Source organism: Ictidomys tridecemlineatus, chromosome 5, assembly GCF_052094955.1.
Source record: "Ictidomys tridecemlineatus isolate mIctTri1 chromosome 5, mIctTri1.hap1, whole genome shotgun sequence".
NCBI lineage: Eukaryota > Metazoa > Chordata > Mammalia > Rodentia > Sciuridae > Ictidomys > Ictidomys tridecemlineatus.
In genome coordinates this window covers 166,283,065-166,303,593 of record NC_135481.1, presented here as the reverse complement: position 1 = coordinate 166,303,593, position 20,529 = coordinate 166,283,065, and the positions used below count along the sequence as shown (strand labels likewise).

The 20,529-nt window shown below is 39.9% G+C and overlaps 2 long non-coding RNA genes across 3 annotated transcripts in view; one reads left to right on the top strand and one right to left on the bottom strand.

The window, feature by feature from the left end:
- The window catches only part of LOC120886167 (uncharacterized), a 274,114-nt gene that overhangs the window by 223,358 nt on the left and 30,227 nt on the right, over positions 1-20,529 (bottom strand). The gene's annotated exons all lie outside the window — the stretch shown is intronic.
- LOC144377604 (uncharacterized) lies at positions 778-19,626 on the top strand. Its single transcript, XR_013438596.1, has 3 exons — positions 778-891; positions 15,376-15,571; positions 19,332-19,626. It is a non-coding gene; the product is annotated as an uncharacterized LOC144377604 (long non-coding RNA).

The window sequence follows — 20,529 nt, the reverse complement described above, 5'->3', positions numbered from 1 at the left end:
GATCTGACTTGGGTTGCAGGAACATGACCTTGACCTTGAAGACTGGCTGTCTGAAGAAATGAGCCATTTCTTTATCTTGACACAAACTGATGGGGACTAGAGGAACAAAGAAACTAACCCCTGCGCCTCTAGGGGCTGAGGTTCCAATCCGGTTCCTTCGCTGAACAAACCAGTGCCCACCTTTATTGAAACACATCTAGGCCTCAAGTGGCTCCTTCATTCCAAAGACCTAAGGCAGTGCCATTCCCCTGACCTTAGTAGGTGGCTGGTGACTCCAGAGGGGCAGAGCTCCTCTGGCTAGATCCTCGCAATAGCAGGAACTGTTGTGGAACCTGATGACCCCTCTGCAGCCCCTGGAGCTCAAGATTTGCCAAAATATACCCTTTGGGTGATTTAAGGCTGAAATGACTCTAGTTGCTGGTTTGCATTTCCAAAGGTCAATTGGAAAAGCCGGTGGGGTTAAAGAACTTGACCTTTTCCCAGTAAAGTAGTTATTTTGTGGATGCTCAAGGTTCTGAGATCCTTTTTCTGGGTCACCTGCTTGTTACAAATTCATCCGAATACATCAGTTTGATATTTTTAGAGCTATAAATGATAACTGCACTTCTACTCTCCTGCAGAAATTCAAGCTAGCCGTCTGGGTAGGGGCCCTGTGTGTTTGAGACACAAGACTCTCAAGGAGTCTTGCCTCCCATCTCCTTCTGGAATGAGGCCTCTCTGCTGAGGCTTGGCGACTTCCAAACTCCTGAGTCACTTCACCGTTTTTTTTCCGGGTTTCTTCCCTTTCCCTGTGCAACGTTCCTGAGGCAAAGCAATGCTGGAGCTGGAGGATCGCCTTCATTCAGCTGGGCCCCTTGGCAGCCGCGAACGGCTCGGGGATGCTGGAGGAAGGTCGGGGAGCCAGAGCCCCCAGGCTAACTGCAGGGAAGGGCGCTGGGGACGCGGGGCGGGCAGGCGCCCAGGAGGCGCGGGGCGTGGGCGGGAGGGAATCTGTCCGGCCGTGCTGCAGTGAGCCTGGTGGCGGTGATTCGTTCTCGGCGCAGGCTGGGAGGCGGGGTCCCTGACTCATTGCGCCACCCGCGGGGCTGGGGAAGGAGCTGGCCTCCCCGCCCCTCTGCAATCTGCCGCGGAGGCGAGGGTCTCCAGCGAGGCATCCCCGGGGTTAGGGGTCCTGGGGGCTTTCCAAACAGCACGCTCGGGAGCCCTCGGGGCGCTGTGCTGTCACCGTATTGTCACTGTTTGTTTATTTCTACATCTGCCCCCTGAGACTCCGTTAGAGCAGAGACTTCCAATCCACCCCCTCCCCCCAATGAATTCGGGGGCCCCCGCATTTGACACGGGGCCTGGCACGTCGTCATTACTCGGGTGATCAGTAAACAGCAGTGGAAAGAAAGTGGGGGAGGGAAGAGGGCAGGGAGGACAGGAGGGAGGGGAGGAGGAAGGTGGCTGGAGAGGAGCAAAAACCGGAAGGCAACTTGAGCTTTCATAGCTGCAAAACTGCAGAGCACTTCCCTGGGTCATATAAAAACTAAAACCTTAGGTGGATGTGGGGGCTTGGCTGGGCTGTCCTTCACACTCTCCGGGCGTCATCACGAAGTGTCTGTTCCTGACATGACATTGAGGGGATAGGGACAAAGAAAAGAATAAGGCGAAAAGGGGGTGTCTTTTGATCTTAAAAAATAAAGGTGGTCGTAAACCCTCCACCGGCCCCAAATCATCACTTGCTTGCAAAGCAGTTTAGTGACCTCTGCTTGCTTCATCAGAAATGCAGAATCTGAAGAGTCTGGAAGAGCTCAGATGGCATTTAGTACCCATTTTACAGATGAGGAAACTGAGACTGAGGGAAGAATAAGACAGGAATGATTGGGGTGGAGATTTCCAATGTATTACTTTGCCTACTGTACCCTACTCTGTCTTTCCCTGAGTATTCTCTTCCCCTTGTTTCTCCAAAATTAGAATGTTGGGAGAAGCCCCACCATATGGTTTGCTCAGGGTCTCCCCTTGGTAGGGAAGACTTGACTTGACGTTCTGGGTGCTGAGACCCTCTGAACCCTGGGTTGTGCATAGCTGTCAGTACTGGCCTGACAGGTTTCTGGGGCATTGCCTCGCACTGAGAGGTGTGTCTCCTGCAGTAACAAAAATGGATTTTGCCATCTCATCCCCACATTCGCAGTCTCCAGTTGGCTTCCTGTGATTGGCCAGAACTTTTCCTCACTGGAGACATGAGGAGAATCCAGTTTTCCAACCAGCTAGGAGAAAACACTCTGCAGCAGTAAAGATGGGAATATTCCACCCCACACTGATGGAGTCCAGGGGAGTCTGGCATAAGCGTAGCAGGCAGAATGGTCCAGGGAGCCCACAAAGATCTATGCATTTGACCCTAGGGGAAGTGTCCCCTGACAGGGGAGCTAACCTTCTGTATTTTTCCTTCTGTAATTGAGGGTGTCATAGTGCATCCTAAGGCTTTCTGGAACAGAAGGTTTCTCAAATTTTTAATTTAAAATTTGCCATCAGGGGTGGCAGCTTATGTCCACAGAGGGTGGTTGCTAATATACTTCAGAATGGGGGCAATTAGAGCTCCCTGTCTGTCTGCCCCAGCCATTCCCATACCAAGTGCCTGTCACCACCTCCTGGTCTCCTCCAGAATCAGAAACCTTACCCTGAGAGATGCTCTCGCTTTTTGAACCCCCCCCCCACTGCCGCTGCCCCACCTCCCGCCAGGGTTCAGGCTCAATTAGCTATTAATATCTCTAATGCAGCAATTCACTGTTCTGACTGTTCATTAGAATCCCCTGGGGACTTTAATACTGATAACCAGGACACCCCTGATACCAAGTAAATCACTATTTCTGGAGGTGTTTTTTAACAGGTCCCCCAGGTGAGAGTGACAAACATTAAGATTGAAAGTCTGTACTCTGAGGGTAACTGCTGGTGTTGCCCACCAGCTTCTGTCTTCCTTCTAGTGACAGTACCTGATGTTCCCGTGGAAACCCCACTCTCTCCTGATCCAAGTCAGTGAGTTATGCCAACCTCACCATCACTCCCCAGCTCCTCTTTTTCTAAGCACTAGCAAGTTACCAGTTTGAGTAATTAGCATTTTTCCATGGTCCTGGAGAAAATAATTGGTTCGGGACCAATATGTGATGCAAGGATCAGTTTGATGACTTGTTGAAACTATTGGGAAAGGAAGGTCTCTTTCTGCTGTAGTTATTCAGCAAGAATCCTGGGAGTCTTGGGCTCCCAGCAGCCATTTTGTCACCATTTAGAGAAAGTCAGCCTGTAAATTAAGGCAACAACAGAAGAAAAGGAAACCTAATTAAAACTGTCTAAAGCCAGATAAACTCAGAAACATACTCCCTACTTTTGCTCAAGTCAATTTGCGCCAATGTTCCATATTATAGCAGAGTTAATCTGTTGCATAACAAGATCTTACCTAGAAATGCAGGTAAAATAATACTTTCTATTAGATGGCTACTTGGTCTCAGGTCACCCCTGAGACCATGTAACCATCTAATAGAAAGTCAAACAAGTGAGCTTAGATGGTCAGGTCAAATATGTCAGGCATCTAATGATGATAAAAATGTTCTCTACCTTTAAGAATGGTAGCTCTCAGAGAAGATGGATGAGGAAACAAAAGCAGATATGTTCTACTCCATTATCTTCTTCAGTGATGTCAAGAGCCATGGGTGGCTTAGTCTTATACAAATACAAAAGAGGGATTAGACAGAAATAAACAGGTCCCAGGGATAAGTAACATCACAATGTCTGTTAGAGCTTTCATACTAACCAATATAAAATGGCATAGGAAATTGATAATAACCAATACAGCAATAGTATAGAAGTATACAAAAGCATGCAACAGGATTCTTTAGATTCCCTTTTTGAGGTTGGGGGTTCTGGAAAATGTGCTCTCTGTCTGAAGGTTAGAAGTGAAGCAAGAGTTAACTGTCTTACTGAACTTCAGATGCAAAAGTTCTATCAGTGATATATAAACTAGCATTAGGAGCACCTTTATAGGAAATGCAGTTGGAAAGTGCATCCAGAGGAATAATAAGATGATTAATTGTTGCATAACAAACTGCTCCTAAACTTGGCTTTAAACAAATTGCTTTTTAACTTATCATTGTGTGATCAGAAATTTGACCTGGAGTTAGTGAAATGGTTCTTCTGGTCTTATCTGGACCCACTCATACATCTGGAGTCAGATTCTGGTCAGCTCAGTGGCTCTGCTTCTGAACTTGACTGGCTATTGGCTAGATCCATTCTTCAGTGACCTTGCCTGGGCTTATTCATGTGGTGGAGGCCAAGTTCCAAGAGTGAAGAAAATTGAGCAAGGACTCTTGAGATCTAGGCTAAGGCATCACTCCGGGTCATTCCACCACATTCTATTTGTCACAGCAAGTCTCAGTCTTACTCCTGGATGGAAGAAGTTGCAAAGTCACATTGCAGAGAGCCAGTATAAATTCAGAGATTATTTCGCTCACCTTTCTCCAGAAACTAAAGCCAATAAGCTAACCCAAGTCCCCCTCTGAATATGGAGGATTATTTTGGCCTCCACACTGATACTGTGTTCCCAGAGCATCAGATGCTTTGTCTACTAGACCTTCCCTCCCCCTTTTCTAGTTATTTCCCATAGGATGTAGGTCACATGGATCCTCAACATCTCTGTGAAGTGCTTACAGCAGACATTGCCTAAATTTGCTACTTTACAATGGAAGAATCTGACAATGCTAATTCTCAAGGTCATTCATCAAATATATAGGAGTTGTTTCTCTGAGCTGGGCCGTGGGGACACAACAGAAAACAGGGTGGACACGGACTCTGTTTGCACAGAGCCAACAGTTTACCTTTCAGGATGGTGTGGCTGGGGGACTTGGATGAAGATCATCTTATTCCTCCTCTGGATACACTTTCCCTCTGCATTCCCTGTCAAGGCCCTCCTAATGCTAGCTTGTAGATCAAAGCTAATTTTCTGTGTATGTGGTTGGAGTGATCCATATTAACATGGTGAGGCACTCAGCCTTCCTTCATTTCCTTCTCTACTTTCTGCTAATGAGAAGATTCTCTTTGATCATGCAGCTCTGTATCCTCTCCCCTGCCTTGGCTGGGTAAGGATTCAGGCTCTTGTGACAGCTGACTCTGATTAATGGGCGGAGACAGTTTAGGAGGGAAGAAGCAAGAGAGAATGATTTGACAGGAGAGTCATTTATAGTGGGCTGCAAAAGAGCCGAGGTGAGGAATAGAAAGGAAGGGATTTGAAGAATGAGAAAAAGTACAAGCTGTATGACAGCTGGAAAGGAAAGAATTTTTTAAACGTTCTCTGCTGAGTGAAAAAATGGATCTCTCATTTTTTTCTTTCAGATTCACTAGTAAAATTCGATCTTCTTTTTATTTTTATTGCTTTTAGCTACAACTTTGTTGGGTTTTTAAATGTAATGCCTTGACAGGCCTACACCACATGGGAACTAAGAATTTATCTGGGGCAAACTTAATTAAGAATCTCTAGGAACCCTAGCAGGACAACCAAAGTTTATGCCTTCAGAAGATACTTAGTCCAAATCAAAACATCAGTGGCCCATTCCGTAAGGAAAAAGGAGAAATCATAAGCTCTATGCTTCTTACAGATTCTATTGGTTTTTTTCCTCTGATGACTTTTTTCAGCTCCAAGATCATAATTAGGATTCCACATCACATTTACTTTTCATGTGTTCTTCGGCTCCTTCAGGCTGGGACAGTTTCTCAGTCCTTTCTTGAGATGACCTTGACAGTTTGAAGAGAACTGGTCATGTCTTTCTATTTTGTTTTTTTCTAATTTTTTTCATGGTTAGACTTGGGTTATGCGTTCATGGAGGAAGACTCCAGAGGCAAATTGACATTTTTAACACATCATATTGATATGTAAATTCCACCAACATGTCTTCTGGCTAATGATAGTGACCTTGATCATCTGGTTAATGTACCGTTTGCCAAGTTTCTCCAATATGAAGTTACTTCTTTCCCCGTTTCCATTCTTTATTCTTTGGAAGTAAGTGGCTAAATGTAGCCCACACTTAAGGAGTGAAGAGGACTCTCTCTCTTGCTACAGTAAATTATTTTACTTATTTGAATTTCAATTAAATTTAGAGTAAGAGAAGGGCTGAATTGCCAAACAAGAAGAATGTGGTTCTCATGTTGTAAGTGTTGTGGGAAGAATACTGGAAGGCTGGATATGAGGGTCTGGGAAGTCAAATCATAGTGAAAGAAACATGTGGGCAAAGGAGAAAATTTAGCAGTTGCTCCTTCTGGGAAACTTAGGAGCTAGATAGTGTTGAGAGTCACAGCCAAAGGGGCCCCAGCAAACTTCCAGCTGCCAACAAACTTCCAGCTGCCAGCTGATGATTGGCTCACAGCGGCCCCAGCAAACTTCTAGCTGCCAACTGATTGGCTCCTCTGCAGTGATGCTCATTGGGCTGTTTCCCCGCCCTTTCAGACTACGGAGCTGCTCATTGGGGGACTTTTTTTTGGCTCTGCCCACACAACCCAGCCAATAGGCTTCAAGAGCAGGAGGAGTGGGGGAGGTTGAGAGGCTTGTGGGAAGCCAATGGTGGCGTTTGGGCTCTGAGGAAATTCCTGAAGAGCTGTGTGGTTCCGTGTGTGTGTGTGTGTGTGTGTGTGTGTGTGTGTTTTAAAAATAAAGTTTGTTTCTTTTGACAAGTGGCTCCTGAATTGTGCCCAGCCAGACTGCGGCAAGATAGGATGTTGCAAATGTTTTCTAGACACATCACAGTGAGAAGCCCCTCTGCTACATCTGGAGGAAACTTAAAAGATTTACATTTGTCTTTAAGTCATCTGATTAATGGTAACATCTTTGCATCATTTTGAAGATAGGACTCTTTTGTGAATCTTATATTACCTGATTATTGCATTTATATTGGACTCTATTACGACTCTCATATTTTTTGATCATTGCTTTTTACTTATATATAACCCCTACTTTTTTATGCATGTTTCTACCACAGAAAGAAAGATCATTGCCTACTCAATGCCTATTGATGGATTGACTGCTTTTCGATAGTTGTTTCCAGAATGTACATTTGTGTCAGAAAAAAAAAGGCTCAAAAACATAATGAGCAGTTTAGCATGTTGAAAAAAACTAAATGTAAGATTCATATGTTTCCACAAAGGGCATGCAGCTTTCCATTAGAAAGACGACTTAATCACTTGGGACGAAACAAACATATTTTACCAAGAAGCTTACAATCAGCTAAAAAAGTGCATAGTAAGAAGATCATTCTTGGGAATTTTCAGAGCCCAGGGCATGTCCTTGCTGTTGGTCCATCCAAGAAGACCAGTTAAATTAACAGTCTGGCAAGCATCCATAGAGATCCTGGCTGGAAGGCAGAAACAGGACATGAAACAGGTGTCCCTTTCCACTATTCCTGGGCACAAAGTCTAAAATTTCTAGCACAAGCTGTGGCAGTAGAAGAGGCATAAAGTCAACCAATCTTCATTTTGTCCCAGAAGTCCCTCTGCGTACTAATAATGCAGAGAAATGTGCTTCATAAAGGGGAAGGCAGAAATGCTGATAGCTTTCAAAGAGCTAGTCCTACTGATAAACCTGGGCTATGCTTATATTCTGGGTGGTTTGGCAATAACCATTAAACAGAGACCGATTTTCAAATGATATTATGGTGCCAAATGTAGCTCTTTTCTTTTTCTGCTGACTTATTAGAAGCTGACCTTTCCCCATCTGCTGTTTGTTGTCTACTCATATATTTAATATGATCAATGACAATGAAAGAACTATTTAGCATTTCTACCTATATACCAGGAGACAGACATTCTTTCTTCTTCAGTCTTTGTTCTCAAAAGTCTCTGAGGCCATCTCTGCTTTGAGAAGGAACAATTTTTTTCAAACTAGACCTTGGTTTCAGTTTTTATCTGAAATATATTGGTCCCCAATATCCACACTTCAAAGAGGCTTTCAACTTGGTAACTCCTTGACCCCAGGATTCCAGGACTTGCTCTTTAAGACTGCTGGGCAGTGAAAAACCAATGAGTTGTTCCTCTTGCGTTAGAAAAAGAAAATGGAGCATTCCACAGAAGACATATAAAATTCATTGTTTCAATATCAAAATCTTGAGTGGGGTGGAATGTGAGCCATGGAAGAAGACTACCCTTGGGGGTAAAAAAAAAAAAAAAAAAAAAATCTATACCAAACCCGGAAACAATAAAGCAGGAAGTAAATCCTTGAACAAAATGCTGTATGTTCCCAGTGGTTGGACCAGCAGCAGCCAGTATTGGGAAGAATAAAATTGTTAAGAGATAAAAATGTCTACCCTTGGTGGTGGACTTAGGTACAGTGTGGACTGTCTATGCTACATTTGGATTGATCGATTGTCCTAATCTGCTTGTTTATCTGTATCCATAGCTAATGTGACCTTAAATAGGAAGGGAGAGGCCTATGATAACTAAATAAAATTATGTCTTGAGTCATTGCTAATGAGCCAGCACATTAACACTTGTCATTTGGTTATATTCTAAACTGCATAGTTTCTATCTGTTTACATGATTATAAGGAAGTCAGCCTCCTTTAATTAACAAAATTTTAATTGTAAAGTAATAAGTGCTTATTTAAGAAATATAGTTCGTATTACTTGTTATGCCAGCAGCCACAAAGCAGATCAATTTTATATGTATATATGCAAATATATGTATATATAGTATGTGTGTGTGTGTGTGTGTGTGTGTGTAATTTTCACCCTGGTTAATTGATTTAATATATTATTATGAACATTTTTTCCATGTCATTAAATGTCTTTAAGAAATGAATTTAATAGCTATTTAATATTGATCCCAGGGCTGGGGCTGTAGCTCAGTGTAGCTCAGTGGTAGAGCGCTTACCTTTCATGCATGAGGCACTGGGTTCAGTCCTCAGCCACACATAAAAAATAAATAAAGATAATTGTTACTTTGTATTCAACCAGAGATATGAAAAATTGTGCTCTATATATGTAATATTAATTGTAATGCATTTGGCTGTCATATATAACAAATTAGAATTTAAAAATTTAAAAATATATTGATCCAAAAGGTATATATCAATTTTATTATTTTCAGACATTTAGAGTTTTCCCAATTTGTTTCTATAGTAGACAACACTCTTAACTTGGCTTGCAGGTTTCAAAACACTATGGATTTCTTTTCTTCTTTGTCTTTATCTATTAGCTATGACAATAGAATTAGAATTTTGTCACTGAAAGAGGCTATAGAGAAAATACCCCTCACCCAGTTTTAAGAAAGTATACTTCTAAATGTTTTTAAGAGTACAGAGAATTACACAGAATGATGAAACAAGCATCAATTAATTATATCTCATTCAAAGTTCTAATTAAAATAATTAGAATGGTATATTTAAAGCGGAAGTCTCATTCATTCTACTTCTCTTTCTTTTTGTTTCCTTTCTCGAAGTGACTATCATATATTTGGGGTATATCATTCAGTCCAAATGTTCATATTTTTGCCACCCTTGTAAGGGAAGTACACAGAGTTGCTCTTTACATAGCTGAATGTTCAGACTGAATGTAATATTTTGCCATTTCTTTTTTCACTCAACATTTCTTTTTACTGATGTATGTTAATTCACATGGTTCAAGTGTATTCATTCAGCTGCTAGATAGCATTGATAGGTAGATTATTTATTTATTTTTTCTGGTATGGAGTGCTAGGTTTTTATATTTTTAGTGGCCATCAAAATGCCAGCTTTCTTTTACTTATTATTTGCCTGACAGAGCAAATAATGCCTTTTTTCATTCATTTTCAACCTTTCTGAGCCTTCTTACTCTAAGTTCATCTCTGGAAAATAGCAAATAGGTGGATTTTGTTTGTTTGTTTGTTTGTTTGTTTGGTGTCAGAGATTAAACCCAGGGCCTATACATGCTAAAGACATACCTGTCACTAAGCTACTCTGCTATCCCCTAAATTTTTTTTTATCCCCTAAAATTTTTAAACCAATCTGATTGTCTCTATGTTTAAGACGATGCATTTATATTTATCATAATTACTAGTATATTTGGATTTATCTCTCTCAACCTTGTTTTGTGCATTCCATTTGGGAGACCTTTCTTTGTTTCTCCTTTCTGCCCCTGACCTCTATGGGACCCACGTTCTCCTGACTTCCTCCATTGGTTTAGAAGTCTGCATTTTATTTCTACTATTTTGACAGTTTCTTTTAAATATTCAAGTGCATACTCAAGAAACCGCAAGCCTTTCTGCATCTTTGTCCTTCTTTCACACAGTACAAGACTTCAGAATGTACTAACTTCGTCTTTCTCTCTTGCTATTATAGTCTATATATTCTAGCATTTCCATGTATTTGAGGCAAAAGAAAGATATCCTGGGTCAGTTCCACCTTCAATGTTAAGTCCCAGAACTGAATTTCCAAAAGATTGAATATTTGAAAAACTTTGAACAGATATGGCCTAAAATAGTAATTATATCAGGATAGAATGATGAAGACTAATTTTTTAAATGTTCTTCACAAAGGATAATGTATATCTAAGATGTTTCTATCTTTCTTCTTTTTAAAAAATTTTAATTTGTTATATATGACAGAAGAATGCATTACAATTCCTATTACACATATAGAGCACAATTTTTCATATCTCTGGTTGTACACAAAGTAGAGTCACATCCTTTGTGTCTTCAAACGTGTACTTAGAGTAACGATGTCCATCGAATTCCACTGTCTTTCTTTCCAATATGCCCTCTCCTTTTCCCTCCCTCCCCTTTTCCCCTTTGCCCTATCTAGAGTTCATTTAATCCTCTCAGCCCCTCCCCTGGCAGCAGATTGTGGATCAGCACCTTTAAATCAGAGAAATCTTTCGGCATTTGGTTTTTGGGGATTGGCTAATTTCACTTTCCATTATATTCTCCAGCTTCATCCAAATACCAAGATTTTATTCTCTTTTAATGCTGAATAATATTCCATTATGTATATATATCACATTTTCTTTATCCATTCATCTACTGAAGGGTAATTAGGTTGGTTCCACAGTTTAGCTATTGTGAATTGTGCTGCTGTAAACACAAACTAAAAAGCTTCTTCTCAGCAAAAGAAACAATTAGTGAGATGAATAGACAGCCTACTAATTGGGAACAAATTCTTACCTCATACACATCAGATAGAGCACTAATCTCTAGAATATATAAAGAACTCAAAAATCTTAACACCAAATAAATAAATAAATAAATAAACCAAGTAATCCAGTCAGTAAATGGGCCAAGGAACTGAACAGATGTTTCTCAGAAGAAGATACACAATCAATCAACAAATATATGAAAATATGTTCAACGTCTCTAGCAATTAGAGAAATGCAAATCAAAATTACTCTAAAATTTCATCTCACTCCAGTCAGAATGGCAGCTATTAAGAATACAAACAACAATAAATGTTGTCGAGGATGTGGGGGGAAAGGCACACTATACATTGCTAGTAGAACTGTAAATTGGTGTAGCCAATATGGAAAGCAATATAGAGATTCCTTGGAAAACATGGAATGGAGCCACCATTTGACCCAGCTATCCACTCCTCATTCTATACCCAAAGGAATTAAAAAAAGCATACTATAAAGGATTGATTTTTTTATACCTTCTTTTCTATTTTTCTACAGTTCTTTTTTTCTTTTTCCATAACATAAAAGTATATAGATGGACAGACAAAAGGAACTAAAGGAGAGAAGGAAGGAAGAATGGAAAGCAACTTTCATTATTGTTTTGTCCCTATCTCGCTCTGTAGTTTTCATTTCCACTAAGGGCAAGAAATGATGTGAAACTTGCCATTTAAAAGTAACTCAGTCTCTGCTATCAGTGATCAATTATCACAACAAAGAATCACAAAATCTTAGTGGCATACAATATTGAGCATTTTTGCTCAAACACCTGTATCTGCTGATTTAGTTCTGGTTTGTCCTTCTATCTAATATGAAAGACAGAAAACTGGCCCCAAAGATATCCATGTCCTAATTCCTGGAGCCTGTGAATGTTACTTTTTATGGTAAATGGTATTTTGCAGATGTAACTTAGCTAAGAATATTTATTTGTATTACTTATTTATTTTGGTACTGGGGATTGAACCCAGGGCACTTCACCAGTAAGTTGCATTGCCAAACCACACAGGTCTCCCTTGTGGACATAGGACTATTCCACTAGTCTTGATTTTTTTCCTAGGATCTACTGTAACAGCGAGTAATAATTTTCCCTGTTCTGGCATTCTTCCAAAATCATCTGGTTATTTCTCCTACTGTACAAACTTGGATGTTTTTGGTTTTAATAACAGAAAGCCTGATTCAAATTGGATTAAACAAGAAAGTGCATTATTATATCACAAAATGGGAAGTCCGGTATTAAGGCTGGCTAAGTCAAAGACTCAGCAATGTCAACTGGGACAAGGTTTCTTTCTGTTTCTGAACTTTGAAAGCCATACTACTGGCTTCAGTCCAGAGCTGAATTCCCCACCTGGTCGAAAGTTGGCTATAAATAATACTGAGAGCCTGCTTCCTCCACTCTCAGTGGGAAGAGGAGAAAACTTCTCTGTAACCTTGTATTAAAAAGCTTTCCCTTCATCCTAATCGAGTCCACTCAGAACAAGCAAGAGTGAACCCAGGAATGCTATGTGGTTATTGGCTGCAGCCTGGCTTTCTGAGCCAATCACCATTATAATCTTTTGCCTAAACTAAGCTCCTCCCCTGCAACCAGGTGTGGTGGTGGGGTGAGTTCAAGTTCAGTTCTCTAGTCGTATGGCCTGTGGGGGATAAGATTGACAACTGTCAAAATATTCATTCTACCAAGAAGGAGGTAGGAGTGAGGCAATACTGTTCAAAAAATCATCTTTCCTAAGGTTTGTTTTATCTGCTATGAGCCTTTACATTCATATCTAAGTCTCTTTTCCTTCAGTTTTTCTTTCTTCCTCTCTCTTATAATGGTAGGAAACCTTCTAGCCCTTTATGTCATTGAAATTTTTCTTTAAATAGAAGCTACTTTCTTTCTCTTCTGATTGTAGCAAAATTATATGTTCATATTCCACACATTGCTCTTAATATGTAAGGAAGGAATGAGAATCTTAAAACATTTTTTTTTGCCACCAAAAGCTAGCTTTCCAAACTTTTGCTTCACTTGACTTTTAAAAAAAATTATAACTCATGACACTCAATATTTGTCTAGGGAGCATCTGCCATCCCCATGAAAATATGCATGCTAGTGATCCAATGAGTAAAATAGCAAAGCAGCAAGCCACACAGATCTACAGAAATTCAGAATGCATTTGAAAAAAAATACAGCAAAAAAAAATTTTTTATCCCATCACATTTCCCTCTGTCAGGTTTTTCCTCCAGGCACAGAGGATTAGAGCCTTCAAACTGAAATAATAACAACTCTGTCCATGTTTCTTAACAGCCCATTAAACTGGCTTTCCCCAACTATTCTCCAATTCAGCATTTACTGGCTTCCTTCCTAGCAATTATTATAAACTATAGCTACCTATTTATTGGCAATTGTGTCTACTTATCTGTTGAGTGGTTTATTGTTTATTTTCTGTATTAGAATGCAAGCCCTATAAGGGTAGAGATGTCCACTATATTGTGCCTTACTTCATCCCCAGCATCTAGCATCAGACCCAGCACTAAATAGACTTGCAATAGTTAAGAGTTGGATGAATGAATAAGGGAATTTTTTTTCTTTCTAAATTGTATAACCCTTACACAGGTGAGCACTTTCAGATCCATTATATTAGCTAATCCTCAGAATGAGGTATCTCTTCCAGGTAAAAATAAGGATGGTAATACTAGCATACAGAGATGTTAAGTGACTTGCTCAAGGACACACAGTGAGTATTAAGTACGAATCTCAAATTCAGGTCATTTGTCTCAACTTCGGTGTTCTTTCCATTTTCACCCATGTTGAAAAGTTCTCAAAGTTTAAGAACCTCTTTAACAGACAGAGTTGCTTGAAAACCCTCCCTACCTAGTCAAAGAATAGATCAAACAAAGTTAGCAAAGTGGGATGCAACAGGGAGCATTCTGGATGAAATCTGATGGTGCATTCTGGGAGCACTTTGTCCCATAAAATGCCCAGGGAGTTGTGAGGCTTCCCACAGGGGACCCTGGCTCTGCCTTGTGTTTAGTTGTAAAAACAGCTACTATTGCTTCTAGCAATGGCCAGAACCACATTCCCTGCTTAATAATGAGTCTGACTGGAGGACACAGTATTGCAGTCACAAGGTAAGAGAGATTATATTTAGCCTCTGTCTTCCTGGAATATTCCCAAAGTTAGAGCTACATGGGAGCAAGGCCAGCAATCAGAACTTGGGGCTTCTCCTGCAGCAAAGGGAAAAATCCCAGGTCCTGCAGGCCTACACAGTTTCAAGCTCAGTAAGTGGTAGAAACAGGTAGCTGTCAAGAACCTGGGTAGCTAACAACAAAGCAGGAGGAAAACTGACAAGAAGACGAGTTGATTATGACATTTACTTCCCTTGGAAATCCCAAGGCCTCCAACACCAGAGATCTGAAACAGCTCTGATGCTCAAGCAGCTATAAACCTAATCTCTGCTTGAAGAGCTTTACCCAGTATGAACTAAAATGAGCATTATTTCACATGGGCTAGAGCCACCCATCAGCTGTTGCTGTTCTTATTCATCCTTGATAAAAGCTTTGACAGATGAGTTGCACTCTCTATTAGTTTCCAAGGACTGCCATAACCAAATTCTATAAACTAGGGGACCGAAAACTACAGAAATGCCTTGTTTCACAGTTCTGGAGGCTAGAAAACTGAGATCAAGGTGTTGGCAAGATCCTGTTCCTTTTGATTCTGTATAGAATTCTTTTTTGTCTCTACCCAGATCCTTTTCAGTTCTTGGCGTTCATGGGACTGTAGCTGTATCGTCAAACCCTTTCTCTGTCATCATATAGTATTCTCTCTGCTATCTCTGTTTACCTCTTCTTTATCTCTTTTATCTCTTCTCTTGTATAAAGATAATCATGTTTGATTAGTTCTCACACTAATTACCTCATCTTAACTTGATTACATCTGGAAAGTTCTTATTTCCAAATAATCACATTCATAGGTTATAACTTCTATATAGGTTTTCAGGGAGACACAAGTCAACCCATAACAGGACAGTAATACTAGGTAGGTCTATTTTTTGGATTGATTGCTGTAGTAGCCCCAATCCTTTCATGCTTCTCTGCATCTGCCTTTTGGCAGTGCCTTTCCAGGCTGACTCTGGGCCATGATAGGCTAACTATCTGACCTGCATCAGGTAATAGGAGAGAGCAAATGTGAGACAAGCAGAAATTTGAGAAGTGTTTGTCTCTCAGAGCATGACACCTTTGCATATTCTAGGACCACGATGTGAATGAGCTCAGACTAGCCTGCTGGATAATGAGCAACTATACAGGAAAAGACTCCGATCATCTCATTATCACCGTATAAATCAACCAAAGCAACCAAATCTCCAGGTGACCACAGATGCCTGACCAAGCCCCATCAAGCAAAAATCAGCACAACCCATAGCTGATCCATAGATTCATGAATGACCGTAAGTAAACGATCCTTATTTTTAAGCCACAAAATGAGGGGGATGGCTTGTTACACAGGGAAAACAAACTGCTATAATCACATAGATGTTACAGGACAGGGCTGGAAACTTTAATGCACTATCAGATTTGATTATACTACAGAGTCCTGTGTCAACAGGATGAAGGCTGATGACTTTCTTGCAGAACATGCTACCTGTGGCACCAGCATTTAGCTGACACACAGAATCTCTAATTTCACTTATATGTTTTGTTGCTCCTTTTTCTTGTTCTTCCTCTTTGGGGCATTTTTATAAAACCATAACAGAAATTCAGGGGGTCAAGATTTAATTGTTGAACTTCTGGCTTTGGTGAGATGGGCCCAAACAGTGTTATAGTGTTAATTGGCAAGAAATGGGAGAGAATGAGAGCTCCGTAGGTGAAAGCTCAGTCACAGGAGAAAACAGCCAGTTGGCCCACTATTATGTGGCATTTTCCTGCCTAATTTCTGTCCCAAGGCAAATAGGAATTTGATCTTTGCCCATGTCATAGGAAAGAGGTCACCAAGAAGAGCTTCAATAGACTCCTTGTCCTCACTTTTCCTGTAGACTGTGAGTACCATGCCTGCTCTTGGAAGTATTTGAAGATGTGATGATGAAAATCTTGAGAATTAAAAGTGAGGCCGTTGTCAAGATAGTCTGACTTGTTTGTGGCATGGTGGAAAGAGGGAGGCTGGTGGAGAAAGGGATGTGCAATTGAATCAACTATCACTCTCTAAGAATCACCTCAAATATAGTGGTATAAAACAGTCACCATTATTCCTTATAAGCCTATGGTTCTATTAGGAAATTCTGTGAATCTGCATCAGTCTTGGCTGATCTTGGCAAGTCTTCTCAGACTTCCACTTTCAACTGTCAGGTTGGCTGTCAGCTAGCTGGTCCAGGGTGGCCTCGGCTGGGATGGCTTGGCTCTGCTCCACAAATCTCTCACATCTCTCCAGTTAAGTTAGCTACTGTCTCATTAGCCAAATGCATCTCGTGGCAAAGCTCAGAATCAGTGTGGAAAGTCACTAACTAAAACTGTGGATAAAAGGAGACATGGAAATCTGAGTCCATTAATGCAATCCATCTACAATAACAAGTCAATGGCTATGAAATTGGACACTGAAATGGAATATTGGTTGGAGAATAGCAAAATGCCTGGGATAAGAGGAACTGGGGTAGTTCAGGAAAATCAACAGCGTAGTAACAAAGTGAAAGCACATTTGTGCATAAGCACCTGGATAAGTATTTGGGTTGGAGCCTGTGATGATTCAGTCTGCAGGTGACCCCCAGCTGGCCCTCCTACTTTCTACCCAGCAACTTCTCCCCAGTGTGGACTAAGCAGGAAAGAGGACAAGCTCCTAGAAGATAAAAGAGCAGAACCAGTAGGTGCCAATGTTTTCCAGAGTTTTGTTTGAGGCCTGCAAATGGCTTTGAAGACAGGCACAGCTGAACATTTCCACAGCTTCTGTGACCTTACAAAGACTATAACCTCTTGACTATATTCATAATGTTATTTGCATTTCTCAGATCATAGAATAAGAAACGTTCATTCTAAGGGGGAGGAAAAACCATCAAGTAATCCAAAAGCACGTAAGATGACAAATTATAATACAGCTTCTATTTCATCCCCTAAGGGGTAACCACTACCCTCAATTTGTATACTTTCCATTCAGATCTTTTAATAAAAATGCACATTTTGCATGTATCATCTGCACATTTTTCAGAACTTGAGTAATGATATCAACATTCTTGGCATCACTTTCTAATAATCTAGATAGTTAATCTTTTCATCTTCCTTGTTCGATCCCTGAGTTATCCTTTCCTAACCAGAAAAATATTCCATGTTGCACGGAGTTTCACTTAGCATCTGTTTAAGAAAAATACCATTGGAAAATCCAACCTAGAACTATTGAACCAAAAAAGATAGGTGAAAGTGAAACAAAAGAAAAGAAAAAAAATCAAGAAATATCAATAGGAAAAATGGCAAAATAAAAAAGATCTGAGAAATAACGTGGAGCTCATCTAAGGACCTAATGGAAGGATTTTTACACCCTGAAAAAATATGGGTGATGGGCCCAGAGATTAGACACATTTGAACATTGGGTAAAATACAATACATTATAAAATTAACTTCTGTTTCTTTTTTACACAGTGACTAGAACATTTTTTAAATTGTGTAAATGGCTTGCATTATATTTCTGTTGAACAGGGCTGGACAGAAGACAGCAGAGAATCAATTGGATTGAGTTTTCTCACTAGACTGGCTGGTGATTTTTGCCTTTGCACACATTAATTAACTGGTCACTGATTCTGAGCTGGAGTAGAGTAGCAGTTGAATCAAAGATAAGCACATGAGCAAAATTGTAAATAAGACAATTATAAATAATTATTGTGAACAGAAGGAAGACAGTAATGAGTAGAAGAATAATTGGCCAGGGTGAGGGGTGGTTTCTTTAAATGAAGGGGCAGAAAGAGAAGGCTTTACAGAGGAGGGACACTGGAGTTAAGACTGAAATGATAAGGATGAGCTAGAAGTGCAAAAAAATCTAGATTAGATGAACATCTTACAGAAATGTTCAATGATTGCTTTAAAGTCAGAGAGCTAGCTGCTGAATCAGATGAGAATGTGATCTCAGATTGGTCTGTCCCCAGCATCTGTGTTCCTAATCACTTATGAGATGTGTTACTTTCCCCTCTGACAAAATTACCGACACTTAATACCTCCCTCCCACCCAATTATATGGAACCTGTCTTTTCACAATTAGATTCTGAAGAGCAGAAATCCAGAACAACAGTTATATGTGTGTAGATGTGTGGCATATATTCAGGGAAAGCATCCTTTCCTACTCTGTTCAGCATCTTGATTACCTGTCACAAGAACCAGTAATCAAAATCATAGAGCAAGAATCAGTGGAATAAAGAAATGATTTCTGAGGAAAGGAGTTATAACCATGTATCTTTCCAAAGCTATGATGGAGTGGAGTCAGGCTAATAAACTTGAAGAATAGAATAACCTAATATGAAAATAATGGTGATTATGGGAGGGGAATAGTGGGTGGGGCTTTTTGAACAAGGGACCAATTAGTGCTATATCCCATGGGGTGTTATAAATCTGGAAGGGAACGATCCCTTAAGACTTCTATGGGCTGAAAAAAAAATGGATGTAACCATGCACAATGAGTTGCAGACTTTTTTTTTTTTTTTGCAGACTTTTATAAGCACAGCTGGATCAGGGGTACTATCTTTCTCTCAGACATTGGGTCTCTAGTATTTCTCTTGAACTCTAGGGGCTGCTATGAAATTACAAATGTGTGGTATGAAGATACAGATCTTGATTTCTTTTTCTTTTTCTTGATGTTGTGGCTAAAAGTTGAAGTGATTGAAGAGCCCAAAAGGACATTCAGATTCACAGATTTGGAGAAAAGCCAATGTACTGTGTCAAAAGAATAATTCAAGTTCTAAAACTTCATTTTTGTTTAGTAAGAAAAAAGATGTGTCTAGTTCAGACCTCCCTCTTGAGTTCAGGCTTCTAGATTCAGTCCCCGACTTGACATCCAACTACCAATAGAAATCTGAATATCTCATGAGCATCCCAAATGAAACATGACTAACATACAATCTTCAGTTTCCCATTCTAGTTTTTCCTGCCTAGGAGAAGTATCACTACTTAATTACTCTACACTCATCTCACATCCATGCTATCTTTAATCAAATTAATTCTACCTCTGTTCATCTCCAGATGTCCTCAACCCAGTCCAAGATGCCACTATCCTACATGACAGCAATAGCCTCTGAAATGGTGCCCTGTCTTCTATCCTTGACCCCAACCCTCAGCCATAATTCAGATGGAAGTTACAAAGTCCTCCCTGAAGGCCTTCAAGCTCCAACTGAAAAGAGTAACAAAGAACTGGTGGTCATTTAAAAAAAAAAATGCTACACTCTTACTGAAGTTAGTACCCAAAGAAATGCCTTCCTTGGGCATTCCCACAGCTTCTGATCCCTGCTCTTGACCAAGATGAAATATAAAATTAAATAAAAATTGATATCAATCTCATCCTCTACAAAATCAATTGGTTGAACTACCAAAACAGGGCAGGCCTCTGTTTAGACTTAAGGTTAACTCAGTCTGGTTCTGAATCTCTTTATAGTAAGCTGTTCCAGTCACTTATTAGGTAGAAAGCGTTCAGCATATTATTCAATCACTCTGGGCCTCAGATTACTTACCTAAATTAAACATCCTTATACCTCATTGCTAAGTGCCTTGTAATAAGCCCACTATTTGAGAGTTCAGATTTTGACCATGCTCATACACCATGGGGATATATATATAGTTAATAATAATTTTTAAATTGCAACTTATAAAATATCTGATTTTATCTCAAATCTTTATAGAACATGATATAAGCCTCATGAGAGTCCTAGAGTCCTGTCTTTCCATTCCTCTTCCCCAGCAACCTGAAATTACTTGAACCAACTCTAGATGCTGTGATTGTTTCTATAGCCAATTTTCTAAAAGCTGCTTTTCCTTTTTTGACACAGCCAATTTGTTTGTTGGAGAATATTTTCCATTCCAGTTTTCCAAGCAAGCCCCTATCTGATCTGGCACTTAAAAAAAATATATATATATATATTCCTGCAGGGTCTTCTTTTCTTTCCAACAGTTCCAATTTTTTCTTCAGTTGTCTCATCAAAAGAGGCTTCTATACCTTTTGCTAGCATAAATGTATTATAAAAAGCAATTTCTCTTGTTTGAAATTTTCTTTTGCTCTGTTTTAAAATTACAGTGCATGTTGAGGCAGATAACTATAAAGTCCTTTTACATTTAAGCTGGGGTTGAAGACAAAGGTGATATAATATTCAAAACTATTGTAAATTTTTACAATTTCAAAATCCATCATATTAATTTGCTTGTAAGAAGAAGAAATATACTTTGTTTA